At 41.4% G+C, this 17,304-nt stretch overlaps 1 long non-coding RNA gene across 1 annotated transcript; it reads right to left on the reverse strand.

The window, feature by feature from the left end:
- Positions 1-11,309: 11,309 nt before the first annotated feature.
- On the reverse strand, positions 11,310-14,873 carry LOC114595342 (uncharacterized). The gene is made up of 3 exons (XR_003706262.2): positions 14,712-14,873; positions 14,132-14,244; positions 11,310-12,182 (listed from the first exon to the last, which is right to left on the reverse strand). It is a non-coding gene; the product is annotated as an uncharacterized LOC114595342 (long non-coding RNA).
- Between the last annotated feature and the right edge of the window lie 2,431 nt (positions 14,874-17,304).

The following is a 17,304-nucleotide window of genomic DNA, read 5'->3' on the forward strand; positions in this document are numbered from 1 at the left end:
CATCTGCAAATGTAAACGATTATGGTGGGAACAGTTGCTGTAGGCGTAAATTATCCGATGGGAAGTTCTCCTGCGCAAGCTCCATTGAAATAAATGGGAACTGCTGGCATATGTTCGTGCATTGTGTATTCCGTTTGTTATAAGTCCCTTCCAGGGCTGATTTTATTAGTTCGTTCATAGGCATTTATAACTTGGCCTTCACCATGGAAGCCCAAGGTGGGTTACACACAGCCCAATACAATTAAACCATGTAATGCATATATATTAAATGGTATTATTACCATTACTAGTGCTGTTATTTCATTATAACAGGGCTTGAGTAAAGAAACTTCCCAGTGCAGTATGCCCTTTTATTTGTGCCCATTTTCTTCCAGGAGGGGGGTATTGTAGATTTTGTGTAATAAGTCTAATAGAAAAAATAATAAACTGGAAAAAGCAGGGAAATAATTCAATGGTAAATCACAAGAGAATTCAGTTGGAATTGTGCAATGACACATAGTTGAGAGTAAACAATACATCTTTAGCAGCAAATTGCCAGAAGTTGTAAGAAATCTTTCAACACATGAAAAATGTTAGGTCATACTACTGACACAGAAGAGGGAACATCATATTCTGGCTGTGTTTTCTTCTATGTAATGACTGTTTAAGAATTACTATACTAGTATAAATATTTTTTATTTTCTCCCCCTAGCTGCCTACTAGACACCCACCCACACATACCCATGCAGTTTTCTTAACCCTATATATATATATATATATATATATATATATATATATAGCAACAAATGTAGCAAAATAGGTACAGATGTAATATATAGCTTCATTATATGTATGTGATGGTTTATGAAAATCAGCATAGAGGCTTAGAGAGGGAAACAGTCAGGACTTTATTTTGTCTAATTCCTTATATCATGTTATTTCCCCCCCTAAGCAGCACATAGCTTAAATCTGCACATCATCAAAAGGGACTTGAATTTGGTTAGTTTCCTAATTCTGAAAAAGAACAAAAGTTGCAAACATATGTTTCTGATATGAAAATCAGCACGTACAAAGATTTTGTGGAGGCTCTGATGCCCGCTTGCTGCCCTCCTATAGTTGTGCAAAGAGTAATCTGTGTCCCAATGTCAACATTCTTTACCATTCATTTATCTTTTAACAGCAGTTCTTTGGGGAAAGCAGTGAGGAAGCTCACGTATTCATTACCAGATGAAGCATGGCATTCCCCAGAGATTGTTTTTAGAGGGAAGACTTTGAAGCGTGATGTTTTGTTAATGACTAAAGCGCAGGTACTGAAGGATATACTGAAGGCCTGTCTGCATAGGAACTTCCTGCACAAACACCGTACCTAAGAAATGAGTAGCGTTATGCAAGTGTTAACCCCTATGTCAAAAAGAAGAGTGCCCTTTATGGCTCAGGGCACACTCTCTTCTGCAGCCAGCTGACAACACCTGTTTGCAATATCCTAAAAGGAACTAGCCCACACAGCTTCCTTGTGTAGGTTCCTCTTCAGAGGTACTAGAGGCGTGCAGCCAACCCATAATACTGCACAAGGGGATGGAGGCAATTCCCTGGCTCTAAACAGCTCTGAGAGAGTGTGTGTTGTGGCTTCATGTGCCCAGAATGTTCCATTGCAGTGAATACAAAAGGAGCCTCCCTGAGGTAACAAACCCACTAGTCTTAAAATGTGTGAGTTAGACTTGTGGCCTACCTATTGTGGGTCCCAACAGCAGCCAGCTACCATCTAAACCTTTGGTAAAATATTAAGAAATGTCCACAAAGGCATGTATGGGCTACAGGTGGGTCTCGGACCTAAACAAAAAGTTGAATATTGTGCTAAGAAACAGTACTGTATTAGGGGCTGTGATCTGAAGGGATTACAGTAGCTTCTCTGCTTTTCAAGTTCACAGCTGCTGACTCTATAATGCTGTTCACACAAGTATTCTGTTATTGTTGAATCAGGTGGGGGGGGGGAGGAAATAGATTCAGGGTGGATTAATAAAGAAATAATTTGTAATAAATGAGGAACTGAAATAGAATAGTGTACAGTCTATTAGGCAATGGTCAGGTATCAACCTATTAGCCTTTGATTGCAAATGGACACTTTATAAAAGGCAGGTTATATTATAATTTGTCTCTGGGTAGCTAGAACCTATGTCTTTCCTTATTCTAAACATAATTGTTAGGAAGAAGCTACCTATTTTGTCAAATGCTGCCCTGCACTCCCTTTATTTTCCTGACACCCTTTACTCAAATGCCTTGTTCCTTAAAGTCTAGTTACCACTCCCACCGCCCAAAAAACTGGGTGAGGAATGTGTGTGTTTGAGCAAAGCTTTATCGTCAAAAGCTTAGATAGCAATGCCTGCCAGTGCCACTTCGAAATTAAAGGTAGTTATAGATTTTTTTCTTCTTTCCTTTTTAAAAGCTTTCCTACACATACTATGGCAGTGACACCTGTAAGGAAAAAATGAGCCCTCAAGTAAAGAAAACACTTTTCCCCCCTGGAAATATGACACAAGGCTCAAAGAAGCCTGAAAAGAAGGCCAAGAAACCCAGATTGATTTTTTCCGAATGAGGCCCATCTTCCCTGTTGAGAAGCAGTGGTCATTAAGTGTAACTTTCTTCACTTATCTATATTTTACAGACTTGTAAATCTGCAGAGTGTGAGAAGAACAGAAACTAAATGTGAACCTCCTTTTCTCTCTGACTTCAATTTCTGTTATCTATGTAGGAGCCTCCAAAAGTAGCATTTTGTTCAGTTCACACCCTTCCCTTCCTTAAAGGTTTGCAATGTACTTTTATCCCTTCCTCTTTTTGCAAACCACTCACCACTGTTAGCATTATCCTCACTTGACGTTCTTGACCTTTTTCTGTTCTAGTCTAACAGCACATTGCTATACATGTCTCCTCAGAAGTAAGTCTTCTTGAGTTCAGCTGGACCTATACCCAGGGAAGTGTATATAGGTTTGCCGCCTAAAACTGTACATTATAGAGTCTTTTTCTTCCACCTTAGGAGCCAGGTGTTGTAGGACTACAACTTCCATCATCCCCTTACCATTGGCAGTGCTGGCTGGGGCTAATGGGAGTTGTAGTCTAACAACTTCTTGAGGACATTATGTTGGATACCCCGGCTAGTACCTTTAAGCTTGCCATTTGGTTGCCCACGTTAGGGGTTGCTGATTATGTTTCTTGGTGACTGTTAACAACATGTATCTACACTGCAGACTTCAACTGGTTTAATAGTCACTGTGTCCATGTGCGTAGCTAGGATTTTTGTTGGGGGGCAGGCCTTTTGTGGGGGGGGGGGCAGAACCTCAGTTTGCTATGTATTTTTATTGATTTTTATTCATTTAGAGGGGACAGCTGCCCCTTCATCCCCCCCCCCCCCCCGGCTATGCCCATGACTGTGTCTCTTCACAGAACCTTGAGTACTATAGTCTTGTGAGGGCGCTGAAACAGAACGTTCAGCCTCTTGAGCAAGCTACACTTCCAAGCATTCTTTTAGACTTAGAGGATGTCTTGCAAGTTAAACTTGATTAAATTGATACAAGTCATTTTTGGGAAGCTCACAATGAATCAGATGAGGCATCAAAGGCCTTTGGAGTGAAATACTGTAGGATGCCCTTGCAACAACTTGTCCCTTCCTCCCACTCAGGAACCTTGTGGAAACAGAGAAGGGCTGTGTTTCTCTCATGCAATTGGTGGGAGGCATCAGCACCACTGCAGGGGTGTGTTAAGTTTGTAAAACTGATAAGGCAGTGGGAGGGCCTGGGGAAGGAAATGTATTAACTCCCCAGCTGCTGGGCTTGTTGTTGCTCAGGAGAAGGGTTCCTCCTCCTTTCCAAGCCTGTGGCGTTCAAGTTCCTTATAATACCATTGACCAAGTCAGCTCTTTGTCCTTTGTCACACAGCCCTTACACTCTCCACTTGGAGGAACAAATTTATGCATTTAAGTTTGAGGTGTTGTAGTCTATACTGTGATTCCACCACCTCACTTTCATGGTGAGGTGTAGTCCCTGTAATAAAATCCCTGACATTGTATGATACAGGAACTGTCTCAAAAATACTGTTTTCCCTGATAGTGTCATGATTTTGTATAAATGCCTTACCACATGAAAATAAAGATGGAAATGTCCATATGCTGGATTTGCCATCTTCCAAGAAAATGGACCTATGTCTTTAATTTATTTTTCTTTTGCAAGCCTCAGTGCTAGTCAGTTATATATGCAGGCCACATCTAAGGTGAGTGCTAGTCAGGTATATATGCAGGCCACATCTAAGGTGGTTTCATTTGGCCCAGAGATGCAGATTTTATGGGAAACCTATAGTCCAAACCTATAGACCATGCAGCCCAGCCCTGCAAGGGCAATCTGTATGCAGAAGCCACATTCAAGATACAGATCGCCTTGCTGGATGCACACACACAAAATGAGATGTGTGGTACTGTGTAGAAAATAAATCCTGCACCCATTACATAGAATTGCACACACCGTAATCCATGCTGGTCTGCACGTATCTTCAGAACAATGTCAACAAACTGCTTGGGAGACAGAGGCATTCAACCCAGTCTTCCTTGCTGTCCCCAAGAGCTGTCATAAGTTTAGTGATAAGCACTGATGTAAGCATTTGTGGATTGAAGCTATGGGGATTAAAACAAATAAATGGGGAACATGTATAAATCATTTTTGCTCAGCCAATACACAGATACTAAGTACAGTGGTACCTCAGGTTACATATGCTTCAGGTTACATATGCTTCAGGTTACAGACTCCGCTAACCCAGAAATAGTGCTTCAAATTAAGAACTTTGCTTCAGGATGAGAACAGAAATCGTGCTCTGGCGGCGCAGTGGCAGCAGGAGGCCCCATTAGCTAAAGTGGTGCTTCAGGTTAAGAGCAGTTTCAGGTTAAGAATGGACCTCTGGAATGAATTAAGTACTTAACCCGAGGTACCACTGTACAGAGCAGTTTTAGACTGCAATCCTACACCCACTTACCTGGGAGTAATCACCATTCAATTCAATGGGATTTATGTCTGAGTACAATGTGTTAGATTAAACTGTTCTTTGAACAGATTAAATTATATCTTTTACCCTTTCTTTGTTTTTTTTTTACTTATTTCTTTAAAAGTAAAGATTTCACAATAAAACAACCAGATGTCTGGTGTGTGGAAGGCAGCCTCTCAGAAACAGCAGGCATTTGGGAAGATCGCAGAATGCAGATCTCTGGAGAGATGACTTGAAGAATGAAATAAAGGCACTCACTAAACCATTTAGCCACCTCAAAGCTAAAGTACTTATAGCAATACCCACCCTAACCCGATGAGAATTTCACTGACACTTTCTCCTCCTTTAATCACTTTCTAATGCAGTTTAGGTAAAGGTCCTTTACCTTACCTTTTACTTTTTAATGCATTTTCTTCTCTCATTAACAGGGGGGGAAACCAACACAGAAGAAAATTTTTGCACAGCATTATAGTGAGTACAATTATGCTACTTTTGTTTCTGGCTTTTGATTTCTGTTTTGGTACCTTTATGAATTCTGAGTTGGGAGGAAGGGATTTGTGTAAAGATTTTAAAGGAAGAGCTTTCCTCTCTCTCCTCTTATTGGATAACTTGTGAATTGGTAAATGAGTTGGTGTTAGAGGACTAAATGATCCTGAGTAATTCGTCTAGGCTGGAAAAAAACGATTCACTGCCTCTAATACCATGTCATCCTGAGTGCTAGCGTGATCGTCACATTCTTGCCTTCTACTTCCTGATTATGACTGAGTGCCTTAGTCCAGGAGGAGAATTGCCTCATGCAGCGTGTAGCAAGAGAGCCTCCTGCTGGGCAAATATGGCGAAACATTTAGCACTGTAGTTTTATTATGCCAATCCATTGTGATTTAGTTTCTGCTCTTTAACAGTACTTATTGAAACTGGAAAGTGTTCCATCTTATACCACCATAATCTGTAGGCATCTTTGTGGATGTGGTATTGCCACATCCTAAAGTGTATCGATTTGAACAGAAGCAAATTTCTCTCTCTGCCTTAGTACTGCATAGAAATCACGCAAACATATGGTAGAGCAACTCTTTGTCCCTTCTCTTGGCCTGGTTTATTGGCGTTGTGTTTTTTGCTTGGTTACACTTTGCAGGATTGTATAACCCTGAGAATTTGATACATGAAGCTCAATAGTCTCTACATGCTGTTCTTGCTTCTTTAAGTACAGATGAGATTGTGATATGCAATTCCACAATGCTTAAAAGATTAAAGGAAACCAAGCAGACTCACATCTCTTTAGATAAAGACCTACTGCCCTTGCAACACCTAAAAACATAACATTATGTTAATATGGGAGCACCAGAAATAGCAGATTTTCATACACAATGCACAGCTACACCAGACCAGACAAAAAGCAAGGTAATGCTGAAAGGCATGCTGCCTCTTTGTCCAGGCTTTCTGCGGGATGAGGTTTAAAGCTGATTGGAATAACTTTCTTTATTTGTTCACCTGCTGCCCTGTAGAGTCTTATTGATGTTTTAGCCCCTCCCTGGGGGAGGGGACCCAAGACTCTCCAGAGGTTGGATTCCAACTCCCAGCAGCCCCAGCAGCTCAGGATCAGGATGATGGGAGTTGTAGTCCAGCGACACCTGGGTTCCCCATTCCTGTTACTTAGCCTTTAGAAAAATCATTAATGGTTGTTTTAAAGTTCTTGCCCTGGAATCATTTGTAGAAGGATCAGTTGTAGAGATGCTAAATCAATAAACCAGCCCCAGGTTTGCAGATAAATGGAAATAAATATCATTTGGAAGCTTCAGACCTCGCTTTGTCATCATATTTCATTGTAGTGGAGCAACTGTCCACCTGCAGAACACAGTTTGTTTCAAAGTGGCCACACAAAAAAGTCCATTTGAGGGCTTTAGCCTTTACATTTTTTCGATTGGCAGACTATGGGCCATCTGATGACACCTTCTTCAGGTCAGCACCTGGATTGGTTCTTTCAAAACAATTATAAACTTTTGAAGGTTTAAAGAGCATTTTCTACAGTGTCCCTGCAGTATGTGCCTTTGCTGGATGCTGCCGAATGTAAACAGTAAGGTTCATTAGATGCAGCATTCAGTTAATCTTGCCATTATGACACATGCTCATCTGGATTTGTAACAGAAGACATGTTTTAACCCAGAGAAAAGATGTACTTTTAAGGTGATAAGAGACTTTATTGTCATAACAAAATAATCCTCAATAAACCTGGGTATTTTCATGTCTCTCTTTAATATACAGAGATCCATACTCCTGGCGTGATGATGCAAATTACTGAAAGATGATATAGTAAATTCTGATGTATACATTAAAATGCAATACCTGTGACTCCAGAAGAGCCTTTAAGCTCTTTCCAGTCTCTAGCATGCATTCTAAAATACTTTATAAATCCACATTAAACTGACAAGAGATTTTACACTGATGTGGGGCTTTTTCCTTATTGGAATTATTCAAGCTACTGTGTTTTGAAAATAGGAATAGCTTGATACGTGTCAATAAACGGGACAATTTATTGTCCCTCACCTCCCAGTGCTAAACAGAGGGACCACAATGGAGGATTGACTTGAATCTTGAATCAGCATCTTTTATGCATGTCATTTTCACCTATACTTACACCTACAGCGTTGAGCTTTGTGGGGTTGGGGCTTGTACCCTTCATTGCGTCAGATAAGGTAATAATCTGAGCATTATCTAAATATAGGGGTTTGTCTTTAATCATCTCACCAGCTCAACTGTTTTATCTGAATCTCCCTCCTGAACAGATAAATCTAAATTGCACATTTTCTAAACCGCTTAGCTTAAGGGCAAATCTTGCAGGTATCCTCAAATGACTGTCTTGAATCTTTTGCACCTGTCTAGCACCATCTACTGTAACTTATTATATTGTCTTCAGTTTCTGTGGCAGCATGCTTATGATTGTTTCAAGATCCCACATAGTGTTGCTAACACTTCGTAAAAAGTGTGAAGTTTGTATTTGCTCACACAAGGGTAAAAGAAAAGCTAAATGGCAAGTGCGTTCATCTTTTAGAAAAGGCAGTATGCATTCTGTATACTGTGGGCTGCTGTAGATTTGAGGCACCTTAATCTTCTGCATTGCCCTCTTCTACAGACCTCTGGAAATCTGTAGGCTATGTACCATTGTCCGTATAAGAGTTTATTTCCCTCTTCGTCTTCAACCCAATTCACATGCTTAGTCCTCACATGGGACTTTATTACTGCAGATTTTCTGAAATGTGACATTTGAAATTTGCTGACACATGAACATTGCTGAAGACATCATAAGCCAAGAGACTTTCACGTGGGGTAGTATCAGACATAGCTTTCTGTGAGCACTGAGAAGCAGCTGGTTTTGCAGAGAGCTGTGCAGGGCACTTTGAGGTCCCAGCAGTCACCTGGCAATTGGTGCTTGCAGAGAGGAAGAGCTTTGAAGCCCCAGCAATCAACTGATTATTGGGGCTTCCAAGTGCCACATACAACACAGGGTTTTGCAAGTGTTGCCAACCAGCCGATAGGCAGTGCCTGCATCTCCCTTTTTGGCACAACCATATATTTACCTGCCCCACACCTGACATCATATATGGCATCAGGTGGAGGGCATGTGCATGTGGCTTGGCCGAAACAGCCTTATGGGCCAAATGGGGGTGCCTGGTGGGCCTAATCAGATCTGTGGGCTGGAGGTTCCCTAATATATCTACTCAGATTTAAGTTGTATTGAATTGAAAGGGGCTTGCTTCCAGGTAAATAGAGTTAGGATTGCAGCCTTATTTGGTTACTAAATCACAGATAAGTAGCTGGTTTGTCCATTAACATGCAAGCAGGAAAGCCGACCATGATCCTTCATTAGGTCATAATGCAAACTTCAAGGACCCTAATGAAGGAGTAAATATTATTTTCAAAAGGATCAAATGGGTTCATGGAAGATAGCTATTAGCCATGATCACGCTGGGAACAGACAGTGAATGAGCCGTTGCCTTCATGCTTGGGCATATGTCTGGCCATTGTTGCTTATAGAATGCTGAACTAGATGGTGCAGTCCAGCAAATGCGCTCTAATGTTCTTTTTGATTTTTACATTGCCCATTCTGCTACAGCAAAACATATGCAAGGCTGTTCACCATGCAGTGAGAGAGTGGGAGGTTGTGATTTTGAAACGTAATATTGTATATTTGGGCATGTTCATATCCTCTACTTTCTATCATCTTCTGGCTAGGTAGATTCCTCTTCTCTTGGAGAGATGCAGGATGAATTTGCTTAGATTTTATCAGGACAAGCTACTAGTTTTGATGTGATGTTTTTAATCCAGAGGCATGGTTTCAAAAAGTATAGAGGAAGAAATAAGCATTTGCACTTCCCACTATGACTGACATCTCTAGTACCAAGGATAGAGATCTCATTTGATAGGCATGCCTAAAAATGCTCTAGGAAATGAACAAGTAGCAGTGTGCATTTTCTTTTGTTTATATGAGCCAAGGAAGGATGGATGAGAAACTGATGGATGAGAAATTGATGCATATGTCCATTCTGGCTTCTCGCTGCTTCTTATTTTTCCATTTTCAAGTTCTTCACTTTTGTGCATGAGTTTGCAAATTTCCAGTCAGAATTTTAGTACAAATTTCTCCTAGCATACACATTTTGAAGCAGTTTCTTGTAATATATGCATTTTTGTGCACATTATTTACTTGGAGAACTGCATCACAAAAATTGGAGAAGTGTGAATTTTAAAGGATAGCTGTGCTTTGGTTCACATGCCATTTCAGAAAGTGTGAAATGGGTAGGTTCATACTGAGATCCAAATCAAACCAAATATCTCCTCCATAGTAACATGTTACATTCTATGCACCCTAGCCATAAATGTATTATAATATGGATGTAGAGGACTTTTTGAAGATACCATCACTTACAGAGGCCTGTTTGATGGCCATGCATGATGGTTGAATGTGCTGCTTTCAGAGCTATGGTCGGTCCAACTCCCTACTTTCTCTGCTTTTACCAAAGATGTGATGGCACATCTTTTTAATTTCGTCTTTTGCATTTTTCCTAGTATTGCTGCTTGTAATGTACTTCATGATGCTCTGTTGATTTAACAGTGTTTATAATGCTGTTGTCTTGATTGTATTTATTTGCAGTACACTACTTTGGTTGGTTTACAGAAGGGTGGCAAAACTTCTTCTTGTTGTTGTTGTTGTTGTTGTTGTTGTTGTTGTTGTTGTTCTATCCTCACTATTCCCTAAAAATAATAATAATAATAATAATAATAATAATAATAATAATAATAATAATAATTTATTATTTATACCCTGCCCATCTGGCTGAGTTTCCCCAGCCACTCTGCGTGGCTTCCAATCAAGTGTTTAAAAACAACACAGCATTAAATATTAAAAACCTCCCTAAACAGGGCTGCCTTCAGATGTCTTTTAAAGAGAAGATAGCTGCTTATTTCCTTCACATCTGAAGGGAGGGCGTTCCACAGGGCGGGCGCCACTACCAAGAAGGCCCTCTGTCTGGTTCCCTGTAACCTCACTTCTCGCAATGAGGGAACCGTCAGAAGGCCCTCGGTGCTGGATCTCAGTGTCCGGGCTGAACGATGGGGGTGGAGACCATAGCTGTCAAGTGTCCCTTATTTGAAGGGACAGTCCCTTATTCCAGCGCCATGTCCCGCTGCTGTCCCTTATTGATGGATGTCCCTTAAATTTCAAAGGAAGCAGCTCCTCTCCCTCCCTCCCTGCTGGCCAGGGAGGAGGGAGGCTCCAACTGTGTTGCTTGGCTGTGTTGCTCTCCCAATAAGAAGTCTAAGAACGACTGGGGGGTGGAGCTTGCATGCCTTGTGTGTGGCTAGTTAATGCAAGCTGAGGAGGTTTTTGAATGCTGGACGCCATTTTGTTGCATGTGCTGCTGCAAACTTTGCAGTGCAAAGCCAGGCTGGGTAGCCATCTTAAGTTGAGGCTGCATAGGCCTTGTGGTGCATGTGATTCAGATTCTATTCAGTTGAAACTCTAGTTACAAAGTTGGTTGGACAGTGTTCTTGAAGCTACCAGCATGAGTTTGACCAGACTGCAGGAGGACAGGAAGACCGGAGTGCCTGGAACAGGTGAGGCTGCAGGTCCCTTATTTTGGCTGCTGGTCCCTTATTTTCAAATCTGTAAGTTGACAGCTATGGTGGAGATGCTCCTTCAGATATACAGGACCGAGGCCGTTTAGGGCTTTAAAGGTCAGCACCAACACTTTGAATTGTGCTCGGAAACATACTGGGAGCCAAAGGTGCTGTTCAGAATCAGATCCCTCTTGAACTAGACAATTTATAGAACACAGCTTGCTTATTTTGGCAAACTTTGGTACTACCTAAATAGGAACACATCTTTCAGTGGCAGATTAGCCTTGCTAAGACTACTCAGCCAGTCTTACATAATAGGCTCACCTGTCTTTGCCCAGATTTGTAGAACAGGTTGGATGAGAGCCCCTTTTTCCTAAGGCACAGGCTATGCATTTTTCATTATGATCCCACAAGTAAGCCTTACGATTCTTTACTTGCCCATTCAAGCATGGTAATTAATTTGCTTCACAGTATATAGAGTATTATTAGCTCTTGTGATCACTTCTATGGTGGGCAAGTAGGTTCATCCAGCAAATAACCATGATTTTCAAAGACGGCCAAGGAAGCATCTTACTGTGGTCCCAATGGTGCTTCTGGGTGTCCCAGAAAGAACTACAGTATGCACATGCTACAACCAAATATATGCAGGTTTTCTGCCACTGCAGTGTTTTATAGCTGTCAGTGGATTTATCCTACAGTCCCAGCATTCAGTAAAAGATGTCTGGAGGAGATTGAAGACCACTCTTCCCATGATTACCTTGCATTTGCTAGTTTAAAAATTATTGCAGCAGCATTTTTCATTTGTATGCATGGAGAGAACCTGGATTTGCTGTAAATTTGTATTTCAAAGCTGATTTCTTTGTCCAACATCATTGGCAGTTTACATTCCTTGTCCCATACCCACCCCAGACATGGGGGATGCTGAGGAAATTGAAATAAACATGGAATAAAAACATAATTTTGTTCAGGTGGGTAATAAATCAGATGGAGAAATAGTTTTGCATGGGAAATGGAAAACATATGTTGCATTCCTTGAGCTTCATTCTTCTTAGTTTGCCGCTTATATGGTGAATCTGATGAAGGAAAACAAGAATATATCACAAAGAAAATAATGCAAGCACAGGTGCTCCTGTTCTAAACCTTTCAAATGGGCAGGAAAAAGAGGGGTGTGGGTGTGACATTGAAAAATAGTGTATGAAACTTTTATAGCCATCTTAGCTGTAAAAATAGCCATCCTGAAATGGCAACTGCCTAGGGTCAAATGCACAGCCTCTTTTTGTTCCTGGAATGTATATTGAAACAATTTTTGCCTATTCTCTGATTTCTCTTTGAACTAAATCTACCTATTCTGCCAAAATCTGAATCAGTGTCACAGCAGCAGAGGCTAACTTTATTTACCCATGCCTCACCAGTCAATTTCCATTCCTTACACACACACACACACACACACACACACACACACACACACCAGTCTTTGAAAGGCTAAACCAGATGTGACAGAGTTCAGGATCTTTTTTCCTCAGACCTCAGTGTTTGTTTGTTTAATTTAAAGCAGTCTTGGAAGGCTGTGATTGGGGAGTTAAAGACCAGTGGAAAGAGGTTGCTTAGGCTTTCCACTGTCTGCATTTGTCTGCTAAGAGTTCCCCTCCCCAAGCAACTTAAGTAATTGTCTTGCAAGGGTCACTGCTGGCAAAAAGGATCCACCCCATTGTAAGGGAAGAACTTCTGAAAGTAAGACAGAAATGAGTAAAGCATAAATGTTGGCATGTCTACAGCCATTTCAAATGTGTCTGTGTAGAATACCAAGACAGAACACAGTCAAACGTCACAACAATTTTTTAAAGAAGGATAGATCATGGGTATAGTCACCTAGGGACCCAGGTGGAAGTGGTGGTGCCATGGACCCCTTTTTTGGCAGCCAGGTTCCAGCAGGGTCAGCTTCCTATGTGAGGGGAGGCAGACTCAGTTGGCCTTTAGGCAATGGTTTTTCCACCTGTCTTGCCCAAGGAACCTTTAGAAGGGAGTTGTTGCCTTGGGCATTATGTGTACAGTGGTACCTCGGGTTACATACGCTTCAGGTTACATACACTTCAGGTTACAGACTCCACTAACCCAGAAATAGTGCTTTAGGTTAAGAACTTTGCTTCAGGACGAGAACAGAAATCGTGCTCTGGCGGCACGGCAGCAGCAGGAGGCCCCATTAGCTAAAGTGGTGATTCAGGTTAAGAACAGTTTCAGGTTAAGTACAGACCTCTGGAACGAATTAAGTACTTAACCTGAGGTACCACTGTATGTTTGTTCTAATGAGCTGAACAGAGTGAAAGCTTATGAGTCATGGGGGTGTGGAGAGTGTGTGTATGGCCTTAACAGTGCTTAGTTTATTTTTTGGTTATGTTGTTAATATTTTTTTATAGATTATAAATGCTGTATTGATTTGTCAGTCATATAATATGACTTTTGCTTTAATTGTGATGTTCAGCTTTCTGGGGAGTAAATTGGTAAGGTGCTGAGAAATCTTTAAAAATCACAAAACTACACTCAGGAAGCTTTAGGGAAAACTTTCGTTCTGGAAGTTAAAGCGTATAATCTCAGACATGGGTGTGAGGCAGCATGGTGTGACTGTCATGAAGGGACCTTGCATTTCTAAATTTGCCACCACGCTACTGGGACAGATCAACCAGAAAGGTGTGACAAGCCTTCTGCTGATTGGAGCAGACAGGAGACACGAAGAAGTTAACCATACAAATTTACCAGCAGATAGGTTGTCAACAATGGGTGGTTGCTACACTCCTCCTCCTTTTCATCTAATACTAAGGAAGCCATTATGAGTTGGGTGAGGGCTAGCAAATGGAGACAATAAAGCAGACAATACAAAGGTTCTCCTGGTCAGCAGGGAGATGGACTCAGAATAGGGATCAGTTCTTTTTAAGATGGGATAATACTCCCCCCTCCTGTCCTTCAGCACTAAAGACTCTTCCACTGGTACTAAAATAAGCAAACTTCCAGGGCATGTGGCACCCACAAGAGGACCTCGCTTGATGACCTAAAGGCTTGAACATGATGATCTTGGAAAAGGAGGTCTCACAGGGAAGCAGATCCCAGGCTGTTCAGGGCTTTACACTTCAACAGCAAAACCTTAAATTAATCAGAAAGCACATTTTAAAATGTTAATTAAGACAAGTACTTAAAAAACTGCAGATGGCAGGTGCTTCCTTCGAAAAGGCATTCCCTCTTCTCTCTCCCACAGGAGCAAATGCTTCTTTTGAGATGGTGACTGTGGTGACACATGCATGCATCATCTGAAAACAATGAAAGTCTGCCTTTTTCTTAATACCTATTGCTTTAAGTCATATGCAAATTTATATCAATTTGATTAATTAATCACTTTAAATTCATTTGATTAATTGACTAAGATTTCTTAATTGGGTGATGGCCCTGCTTGCAATGGTGTGAAATCTTTATATATATATATAAAAATAAATTGTAGGAAGCTTTGCACGTGAGCAGTCTTCAAATTACTATTTTTCCAAGCCTGTGAAAATATTGTTCTTCAACGTGTGGGTAATGAAAATGCTGTGGGGAAATGGCTTTTGACAACTCACCATGGTAAAAACACAGCACCAGTTCATGCGCTTGAGGCCAGTTGCAATGCCCTGGTCAGGGTGATGACACAACAGGAACTTTTCCCTGACTTAGAGGAGGGCACGCCAGACACAGAGGAGGAATGTTGAACCATTTTAAAGAGAACGGCAGTTGTGACTGTTGGAGATCGCTGAGGGAAGAAAAAAGCATAAGAAAGACGCTTACAGAAGCAAAAGCAGTAGAAAGAAGAGCACTGCTGCGACGGGCCAAAGGCCCATTGAGTCGAGCATCCTCTTTCTTCCCACAGTGACCGCTGCCATTTAGATACAGGTGGAAAGCCCACGAGCAGGGCATGTTCCCTAGCAAGTGGTGTTTAGAAACATAGGCTGCTGAAACCAGAAGGTACATGCAGCCATCCTGACTACTTGCTGAGCTGATAGACGGGCCGTGTATTTGTCTAATTCTCTCTTAAAGCTGTCAAAGGTAGAGGCAGTAACCACATCTTGTGGCGACAAATTCCACAAATTATCCTGAAAAGTCAATGGGCAAGATAGAGAAGATAGAGAAGAAAAGGAAGGCAATGACTAAAAATGAAAGGCTGAGCAGCAGCCAGCCCAGCACAAACAACAGCCAAGGTATCCAGAGGCAGAGAGAGTATGTAGGAGGGAGACTGGGTCTAAGAACATGAGCAGATCCCTGATGGATCAAGGTCAGCATCAGAGTGGCCAATCAGATGGCCATGGGAAGCCTATAAGCAGAACATGAGCTTTTTAAAAAAGCAGCCTTCTCCCCACTTGTGATTTGCAGCAACTGGCATTCAGAGGCATACTACCACCAACAGTGGAGGTGGAGTGTAGCCATTGTGCCTTGTAGCTATTAATAGCCTTACCCGCCATGAATTTGTCTAATCCTCTTTTAAAGCTATCGCTGCTGGTGGCCATCACAAAATCATGTGGGAGCAAATTCCATTACAAAGCTACTCACAATCTTGGCTCTAGTTATATAGCATTTGTGTGTAGGGAAGATATTTGATTTTTACTGTAAACCTATCCCTGTTCTGATGTTGTTAACTCAAGAATATTATAGACATTATTATTAGTTTGGCTTACTTTAATAATGGCCCAGAGAGGGACTTTTCATGAATGTCAAACCCTTTTTTGGTATAAGTATCCTCCCTCTCAAAGTATTTTTTTTACAATAGGCTGCTCCTAGATGGGATGAACCTCCTGCCATAGCCTAAACTGCCCTATTGACCAGGACTCCTCTTCTCAGCCCAGTCCTAAGAAAAAAGTAAGCAAAGAGAGAAGCTTTGGATTTTACTCTCCCAAAGCTCAGAAGGCGGAGTGTAGCAAAATCTTAGGAAATATCCCTATAATGCAGGGGTAGCTTTTACCAGTGTGGTGTAGTGGTTAAGAGCTGTAGACTCGTAATCTGGTGAACTGGGTTCGCTTCCCTGCTCCTCCACATGCAGCTGCTGGGTGACCTTGGGCTAGTCACACTTCTCTGAAGTCTCTCAGCCCCACTCACCTCACAGAGTGTTTGTTGTGGGGGAGGAAGGGAAAGGAGAATGTTAGCCGCTTTGAGAATCCTTCGGGTAGGGATAAAGCGGGATATCAAATCCAAACTCTTCTTTACATCCATGCAGTTCTAAGAACATGGGGAAGCTTCTAGTGATAAAATTACCTTCTAAAACTTAGAAAGCCAAATGCTAAAATACAAAGATTTTTATAGAGTGGGAAGGGGAAGACAAGAATTACATGCACAGATGAAGTAAGTAAATGTAATTCCGCTAGCTACATGTTACTTGCTTGAACAGATTTTTGAGTTTGGAGCGTGTGCAGAAAGTGGCCTTTATCTATTGGGTGGAGAAAAAGAAAAATCTTTAACATATTCCAAGAAAAATGTCACCTGCTGAATTTTGGCTCAGCTCTAATAAATACACAGTATGCTATTCACCACAATTATCCTCCCACCATAATATCCATTCTTGTGTGGTTTATAGAGGGCTTGTCCTGACTTAAGAAGGCTATGGCTCGTGTCCAGTTTTCTCCTAGAAAGACTCATCATACTTAGGGGGTTTAAGCCCATTCATTGGCCAATAATAATGTTCAGTTGAATATTATAGGCACAGCATACTCTTGATGCTTGGAACTCCCCTGTGACCCACCAGCTAAACTGGTTTGCAGAGTTACTCACCTCAGTGAACATTTGCTCTGAACTGCTGAGATTTCCCCATGCAGCTGAATAAATATAATTGGTAAGTGCACTTCTCTAGAGTACATTGCATTCTGTTCCTCTTTTCTGACGTCTTGCTCTCTGAAGCATGGGGTGGGGCTGCACAGTGAAGGACTTTCACAAAATAAAATAAATGACAGTAATGCAGGCTACAGAGAGGCTCCAAGTGAGAGAAAGTCTGCAATGCTCTTTGAAATGAAGGGAGATTTCTGCATTTAGCTGAATGAAAGAATGTGTATGCTTTACCACTGAAAAATGTGAAATTTTGAAGTATGGTAGTCTAGGAAGCTGTGTTTTTTTACCCATGTAGTTTTAAATAAAAAATGAGCATCCATTCTAGCAACCGGAGAAGCCCTATGGTTCAGTACTTCCATGATG

This window comes from Podarcis muralis, chromosome 4, assembly GCF_964188315.1.
Source record: "Podarcis muralis chromosome 4, rPodMur119.hap1.1, whole genome shotgun sequence".
Classification (NCBI taxonomy): domain Eukaryota; kingdom Metazoa; phylum Chordata; class Lepidosauria; order Squamata; family Lacertidae; genus Podarcis; species Podarcis muralis.